General features: G+C 36.4%; 1 protein-coding gene across 7 annotated transcripts in view; it reads right to left on the reverse strand.

The window, feature by feature from the left end:
- The window catches only part of Erbin (erbb2 interacting protein), a 96147-nt gene that overhangs the window by 74249 nt on the left and 13860 nt on the right, over window positions 1-8038 (reverse strand). The window contains exon 2 of one of the 7 annotated variants that reach the window (XM_031360262.1): window positions 4106-4285. The exons of the other annotated variants lie outside the window; for them this stretch is intronic. The gene's annotated coding sequence lies outside the window, so the exon portion shown is untranslated. The remainder of the gene's footprint in view (window positions 1-4105; window positions 4286-8038) is intronic. 7 annotated transcript variants of the gene reach the window in all.

The raw sequence follows: 8038 nt of genomic DNA on the forward strand, positions 1-8038 counted from the left end.
ACAAAAATGCTAGCATCTTTAGTCATTAGGAAAAATACAAATCAAAACCCCTAGTAACTTAACACTATGCCAGTAGAGGAATTATCAAGACAGAAATTAATGTTACAGAGGATGTGGAGAAACTAAAATTCTTGTATATTACTAATAGAAATACAAAAATGGTACAGCCAGTTTGGAAAACAGATTAGCAGATTCAAAACACTAAACACAGTTATTGCTGGGCATGGTTGCACACACCTTTATTCCCAGTTTAAAAAAAAAAAAAAAGAGGGGGTGGTGGGCAAAGAGGCAAGTGGATTTCTTCAAGTTTGAGGTCAACACAGTCTACATATTGAGTTCCAGGACAGCCATGGCTACAGAGAAATGCTGCCTGGAAAAACCAAAAACACAGTTACTATATAATAACGCTAAACAAATATTCTCAAAAATAAACAAACCAAAATAAACCCTGTAGTGTAACAGCATTATACAGGCAGCAAAATGTTCAAGCAGCCCAAAGACTTATCAGTGACCAAAGATAAAACAAACTGTCACATCCATACAGTGGAGTATCATTTAGCTATTCTTTAAAAAAGGGTAACATACTGGTATATGCTATAGGAGGGATAAACCCTGGAGACATTATGCTATGTTCAAAAAACATACCAGGCCTCTTTAGAATAGCTTCCTACTTCACAGTGACTTCTCTAAAAAGTCACCACAAACCCATAGCATGCCTCTATGCAAATACTAAGGCAGAGTAGGCTTGGCAGGTAGGTATGTGTAACAACCAGCCCGCCAACAGCACAGGCCTGCTCTCAGCGCTGTTCTCTCATCTGAAGGAGTGCTTCCCTATATCCACTTAACAGGAACACTGCTGCACACCAAGTAGCTAATCAATCATCTTCTCTTTTCAAAATACGGTGAGACTAGAAGACAGGATCCGTGGAACGAGCAGTCCAGAACCAAAAAGCTCTCATTAATGAAAAATGAATTTGCAATATCTTTCTAATTATTTGTTCTAATTCTTTTCTGAAACTGACAATCTAGCCCTTGAGTGCCCACAAGACCAATTATATCCTTCATATAATCTCATTTTTCTAGTTTCTATTTCATATAAAGGGTCAGTCATACTGATAGTTTTATTTCAAAGATTCAAAATTCAAAATTTATAAAAAGTTCAAACACCTGAAAAAATCTAATATAAATATTCTCAGTTACTTTGTAAATCACTATCTCTATCCTTCCATCCACAAAAGGACTCAACATAAATTTTGTACCAGAACCTAAGTAAACACCAAGTGGGTATAGTAGCCTATTTTCAACTTCAGTGCCCAGAAAGTATAGAGAGGGGATCAATCCCTGGAGAAAGCTGGCTCAATGTATAAGATGGAAAATGATCAAGTTAAAACGAAGATGTCAACCTCGGACCTCTACATCACATGCACCCACATACACATGAATGCATGTACATGCACACATGGCACACAAACATGCAAAAAAATCAGTAAAAGAGTTAGGGAGCAGGTGCAGCAGTAAAAGAATACTTACTGTGCAATCATGAGAACCAGAGCCTAGATCCTACCAGAGCTTAGATTCTACCGCCTACTTATCAAGTAGGGTATTCCCTGATGCCTGTCATTCCAGCTCTGGCAAATGTTTTATGCTGCTCTTTATTGAATTATAGTAACTTTATTTTATTTTTTTAAACTCTTGATTGATTTATTTATTTTTATGAGATATTTTCTTTATTTACATTTCAAATGATATCTCTCTCCTCTCTGGATATCCCTCAGAAAAAATATCAAAAACAAAAACAAAAAACAATCCCTGTTTCCCCCCCCCCCCCGCTCCCCCGAATCATAGTAATTTTAATATTGATCCATCCCCAATAAATTATAGTTTTACAGTCTTCTAAATTTTTTAATCTTATGTATTTTCTTTCTCCTCTCCCCCCACAGCATCCTCTGTGTGTGTGTGTGTGTGTGTGTGTGTGTGTGTGTGCACGTGCAGACATAAAGAATGTCACACTACTTTAAAGGTAAATAATATTTATCTAAAACTGTGTTTAATAACAAAATTTTGAAGCAGGTACATTTGATTTTATTTATGAATGATCTGCATTTTGGGTGAAACTCTTTTTAAAAAATAGGTTAAATAGTTATGTAGCAAATAAGAAATCTTTTATTATTCAAGTCAAGTAGTAACATTTTTTATTTATCTTCTTAAGCTCAGTATCAATTATTTTGAAGAAATCACAGACTTTGATGAAAATTTTTAAAATAGAGATTAAGAGTATACGGGCGGTGATGGTGCACGCCTTTAATCCCAGCACTTGGAAGGCAGAGGCAGGCAGATTTCTGAGTTCGAGGCCAGCCTGGTCTACAGAGTGAGTTCCAGGACAGCCAGGGCTACACAGAGAAACCCTGTCTTGAAAACAACAACAACAAAAAAAAGAGTATAGCTCAGGAATAAAATGCTTACCTAGAATACATGTGCCCCTAGTTAAGTTGGTTAATATAAATTCTTAAAATAGGGGGGAAATAAAGAATTAAATCTAAAACTATGATTGTGAAACATCTTTATTTATAACATGATTACATATAGATATACCTTCATGTTTTATGCTATATTAAAGCTATGGAAGCTTAAGCAGATCAAAGTATACAAGAGTATTGTTCCCTCTGTCATATTGCTTAAATACTAATATTAGCTTTAAGTTGTCCACATACAAACTACCTACAATAGAAACACACTTATAGTACATAGGTCATCTATATAATGTATTTTAAAGTCTAAAGTTTTACAGATGGGATGACATTTTTCCTAGTAGCTTAAATTCTTCACTCTCCTTGTAAGACTCTACAAATAGTAAATAACTAGGAAAACAGCATTTATACTCTAATCAAACAAATTCTGTACAAATAAAGACAAGTAAGAAGTCACTGATTTCTCATTCAAATAACAATCAGTTAAGTTTCTTCAATATTATTTCTTGATATACTATACATTTATAAAATAACTGCTCTTCCATTCATATGACTTTAAAAATAAAAGTGACACGTCACAGCATTTCATTAAGATGTTAGTTTAAATATGTGTAACTTGTAAGCTATCTTTCTTGGTTTTAAAACTCTTCTCTGGTTGTGGTGGTTTGAATTTACTTGGCCGAAGGAGTGGCACTATTAGAAGATGTGGCCTTGTTGGAGTAGCTATGGCCTTCCTGGAGGAAGTGAGTTACTGTGGGGGTGGGCAATGAGACCCTACTTCTAATCACATGAGAGCCAGTCTTCTCCTAGCAGCCTTCAGATGAAGATGTAGAACTCTCAGCCCCTCCTGCACCATGGCTACCTGGACACTGCCATACAACCACCGTGATGATAATGGACTGAACCTCTCTAAAACTGAGCCAGCCCCAATTAAATGTTGTCCTTATAAGAGTTGCCTTGGTCATGGTGCCTCTTCACAGCAATGGAAACCTAACTAAGACACTAGTCAAATGCTAGAGCATTAGTTTCTGCAACACAATTAAAAAAAAAAAAAAACTGACACTCAAAGAGACCTCACCACTGCGCTGCACTGCCTCTTCTGATATTAGCAAATTCAGGAGTATTAAATTGGCTGGTTGCTCTCAATAACAACAAATACCCCTTGGTTCCATGGTTAAAGAGCACTTGCTACTCTTCATAGGACCAGATTTAAGTTCCCAGCACTGTCACCCGGTTGCTTACAAATTCAGTTCCAAGGAATCGGATACCCTCTTCTAGATTCCATATGCATACCTCTACATCAGCAGCTCTCAACCTGTGGATAGCACAACCCCTTTGGGGTAGAACAACCCTTTCACAGGGGTTACCTAAGACCGTATGCAAGCACAGATACTACATTATAATTCATAACAGTAGCAAAGTTAGCTATGAAGTAGCAACAAAATTATTTTTTTATGGTTGGAGGTCACCACAGCATCAGAAACTGTAATAAAGGGTCACAGCATTAGGAAGGTTGAGAACCACTGCTCTACAGAGACCCACAGACACAGACTCCCACATAAACACACACATAATTTTTCAAAAGTTTAAATTACCCTCCCCAGCAAAGATACCCAAAACTCATCTTCACATATTACCTAACTCAAATGGAGAAGTACAATTCTTTACAGAATAAGGAACTGACATGGTAAAACACCACATCGGAGTAGTTCTCACGGATATAATAGTAAATGGATTAGTCAGCAGCCAGGGATGAATGATAGCCTGTAATTCAGGAGTCAGTCCCACACAACTTTCAACTTCCTTTAGTCATGAATCTGGGAAAACATAAATGTGTGTACTTGGAATGGTTAGACTGTTTTGCTTCTTTTCAAAATACTTTAATAGACTTTAAACATTCAGTAAATTATAGAATATCAAGATTTTGTTTTAAAATATATGAAGTATTTTTGTCATCAAATCTTAGCACAAACAGCAATGTCTCTTCTAATTGTAGTTTCTTTGGCAATATAACATACCTGTACCAATCTACATGTGTGGCAAGTGCATTCAGGATCGAACTATATCCAAAAACAAGTCATCTGTAGCCAATGAGTATTCCTGCTGAACTCCAAGGTCTTAATTCTGACAGTGTATCAGAATCCATGCACAAGTCATCACCCTAGGCAGGTAAATCACATCTCTGGCACGCAGGATCTAAACGTGCTTATTTTTGTCTGTTATTAAAAATTCTTACTATATTCATGTATTGGTTGATGAATAAATACATCATATCACACAGAGGGCAGAGAAAAACTTGCAGGAATAAAACTCATGTTGATAGGATTGGTAGCAAATGCCTTTACCATCTGAGTCAATTCACCTGCTCTGTTTTCTTGTTGATTTTTATTGTTCGTTTTTTATAAAGTTTCTATACAATGAAATGAACACTTCTTAAGAGTATATGTTAAGGTTTCAGGACATTTTCATTACCCAGAAAATTCCCTTATACCCCTTAATGTCCTTAATGTCCCTACTATGCAGAGGCAATCTATTCACATCTAATATTAGAGCTGGGTTTTATATTTTGTAATAAATAGAATCATATGATATATACTGCTTTGTGTCTGACTTCTTTCATAAAACAATGTTTACAAGACTCATCTGTGTTTCATCAATAATTCACTCTTTCTAAGTACAGAGTGGCATCTCAACTCTTTTAATTAATCCATTCTTTTAATTAATCAACATTTGAATTGGCATCATTGAGGGACTATACAGCTATTCCTAACATATTTTTAAGGCAAGTTTTTAGTTCTCTTGGGAAGATGGGAGTGGAACTGCAATAGGTATATATTTCATTTTAGAAGGAATGAGCTTCAATTTTTTTCAAGTCCTCCACAGACTACTAATATGCACCTTTAAAATATATAATGATAGCCTGGTGGTGGTGGTATGCACCTTAATCTCAGCACTCAAGGAGGCAGAGGCAGGCAGATCTCTGTGGGTTCAAGGCCAGCACTATATAGAGTGAGTTCCACGACAGCCAAGGTTACACAGAGAAATCCTATCTTGAAACACCACCCCTCTTCAAAGAAAAAAAAAAACAACACTTAATGACATTTTCTACAAGATCTAACAAGATAATGGCAAACTATATGGTTATAACAATAGCATCTATTCTTTGTTCTAGTTAGTAGAAAAATAGGTCACCCCCTCCCTTTTCAAACCTTGTATGTGGTTTGGAAAATTAAAGTACCTATAATTTTCATTTCAAATAAAGTATATTAATCAATTTTCCATTGCTATCAAATAAGACTAGTACTTTTTAATGAAAAGTGGCTTAGATAACTCAAAGATAGAACTGTCTTGCAAGTGTTTTCTCCGTGTGTGTGTGTGTGTGTGTGTGTGTGTGTGTGTGTGTGTGTGTGTAAAAGAGAGACAGACAGATGGACGGACGGAGGCAGGGAAAGACAAAGACCTACCACGTAGCTCAGAAGCAGAGACAAGGAAGTTCACTATGTAGTTCAGATATTCTCAAACTTGTAATACTCCTGTCTCAGGCTCTGGAATGTTGAGATCATAGGAATGTACTACCACATATGGCTCAGCTCACAGTTTTGAAAGTTGAAATCCAACTGACAGAATGTACTTAAGTAGAAAAGACATAAATGCAGGCTGGTAACTACAAATTACACCTATGGAAATGTATTATCCAAAATGTATAACATGGGAGAATCATCGCAAGGTATAAGGCATAAATAAGTCATACAGCCATGATGAAATCTCTACTTACTGGGTTGACAAAATGCCTCATCAAGTAAAAGCACTTGGGGTTAAGCCTGATGACTTCAAGCCTCAGGACCCACAGGGTCAAAGCAGAGAATCAACAAGGTATCCTTTGACCGTCACAAACACTCAGTGGAATTTGCAACCACACACATACATGAAAAAAATAATGTAATAAAAATAACTACAAGGCTGAGGAGAAAGTTCAGTCAGTAAAGTGATCCTTCAGCATAAGGATCTGAGTAAGATCCCCAGGACCCACATAAAAAGCCAGACGTGGTAGCACATGCTCCTGGCAATGGGGAAGTAGACAGGAGGATCCCTGGAGTGTGTTGGCCAGCCAGTTTAGCCATATCCAAGAGCCACAGGTCCCACCGAGAGACCTTGTCTCAGTAAAATGGAGGGCAGCTTGGGCCACATGGGCAGCCTGTTTCAAAAGAAAAATAACTGGACCCTGTAACATTATATAGATCAAACAAATTTTAAAAGTGACATTTAATTGCCTCTTTTTGCTAAGTTATTTACATTTTTAGATTAATAATATAAGCTTTCCTTGCTATGCAATAGTGTCTTTTTACATAAGTAGTTAAGTGGACCTATGGTGGGGGGAATTACAAATGTATAACAATACATGTTGGGCAAACCTTTACAAAGAAGTATCTACAAAGTACCCAAACATTTTCCATAATATCTGTATGATGTCATATGATGTCTTGATATTTATACTAACATATGCCTTAATACTTAACTCTCTCCAGAAGGTTGAACTTAAGTGGTCCCAATTTTCCTGAAGATGGGAACAATCTACAAATGACTACAGCTGATACACTCGACAGATAATACCCTAACCAAGAGATCCAAGTTAAATCATGGTAAGATTATGAATCTTTCCTAATATGGTAGGAACTCCCTTGTATAATTCCTAAAACCTCATTCTAGTGGGGTAGAGGAATAAAGAACCTTAATTTATTTAGGATCACTACAAAAATACCTAAGCAGAACTCTTAAAAAAAAAAAAAAGGTAAAAACAATGAAAGTCTGAGTTGTCACAATCTGGAGGATACTTTTAAGACATTAAAAACTAAATGCTGCGAAGAAACTGATGATTGTAATTCTTCAATACACTAATATACAATATCACTAAAGTAAACTGAATAAAGAGTACACAGAACCTCACTGAAAAACTCTATGTGAATATACAAGTATTTCAAAATAAAAAACTTAATTCAAAATCTGAAACAAAGAATTTTTATAAACAGAGAAAAGTCCTACCATCATTTAACTTCATCCTTCCCCAACACCACATCTAAACTCCAGGTGTTGCCTGGTGAGGCCAGCTAATCTTCCATTCTGCCAAAAGCTATTTACAGATTCAACACAATCCCAATCAAGATCTCCATCTCATTCTTCACAGAAATACAAAAGACTATCTGAAATTCATATGGAATCATAGGACCCTAGATAGCCAAAGCGGTCCTGAGCAAAATGACTAATGTTGGACAGATTACCACTCCAGATTTCGAGCTATATGAGAACCATAGTAATAACAACAGTATGGTATTGACACAAAAACTCAACAACAGACCAAAGGAACAAAATTTCAATTTTCCAATACAAGTTGCCAAATGTTTATTTCCTCAAAACTACATGGGGAGGAGTAAAGGGGGGGAAGGGGGTGAAAAACTCTTGGAGGGGGGAAGGGGAAGGGGGGCAACATTTAGAATGTAAATAAATCGACCCAGCTATACCACTCCTGGGCATATACCCAAAAGATACTGCAACATGTAAGAAGGACACATGCT

The sequence above is a fragment of the Mastomys coucha genome, unplaced genomic scaffold (assembly GCF_008632895.1).
Source record: "Mastomys coucha isolate ucsf_1 unplaced genomic scaffold, UCSF_Mcou_1 pScaffold8, whole genome shotgun sequence".
In the NCBI taxonomy this organism is placed as follows: Eukaryota; Metazoa; Chordata; class Mammalia; order Rodentia; family Muridae; genus Mastomys; species Mastomys coucha.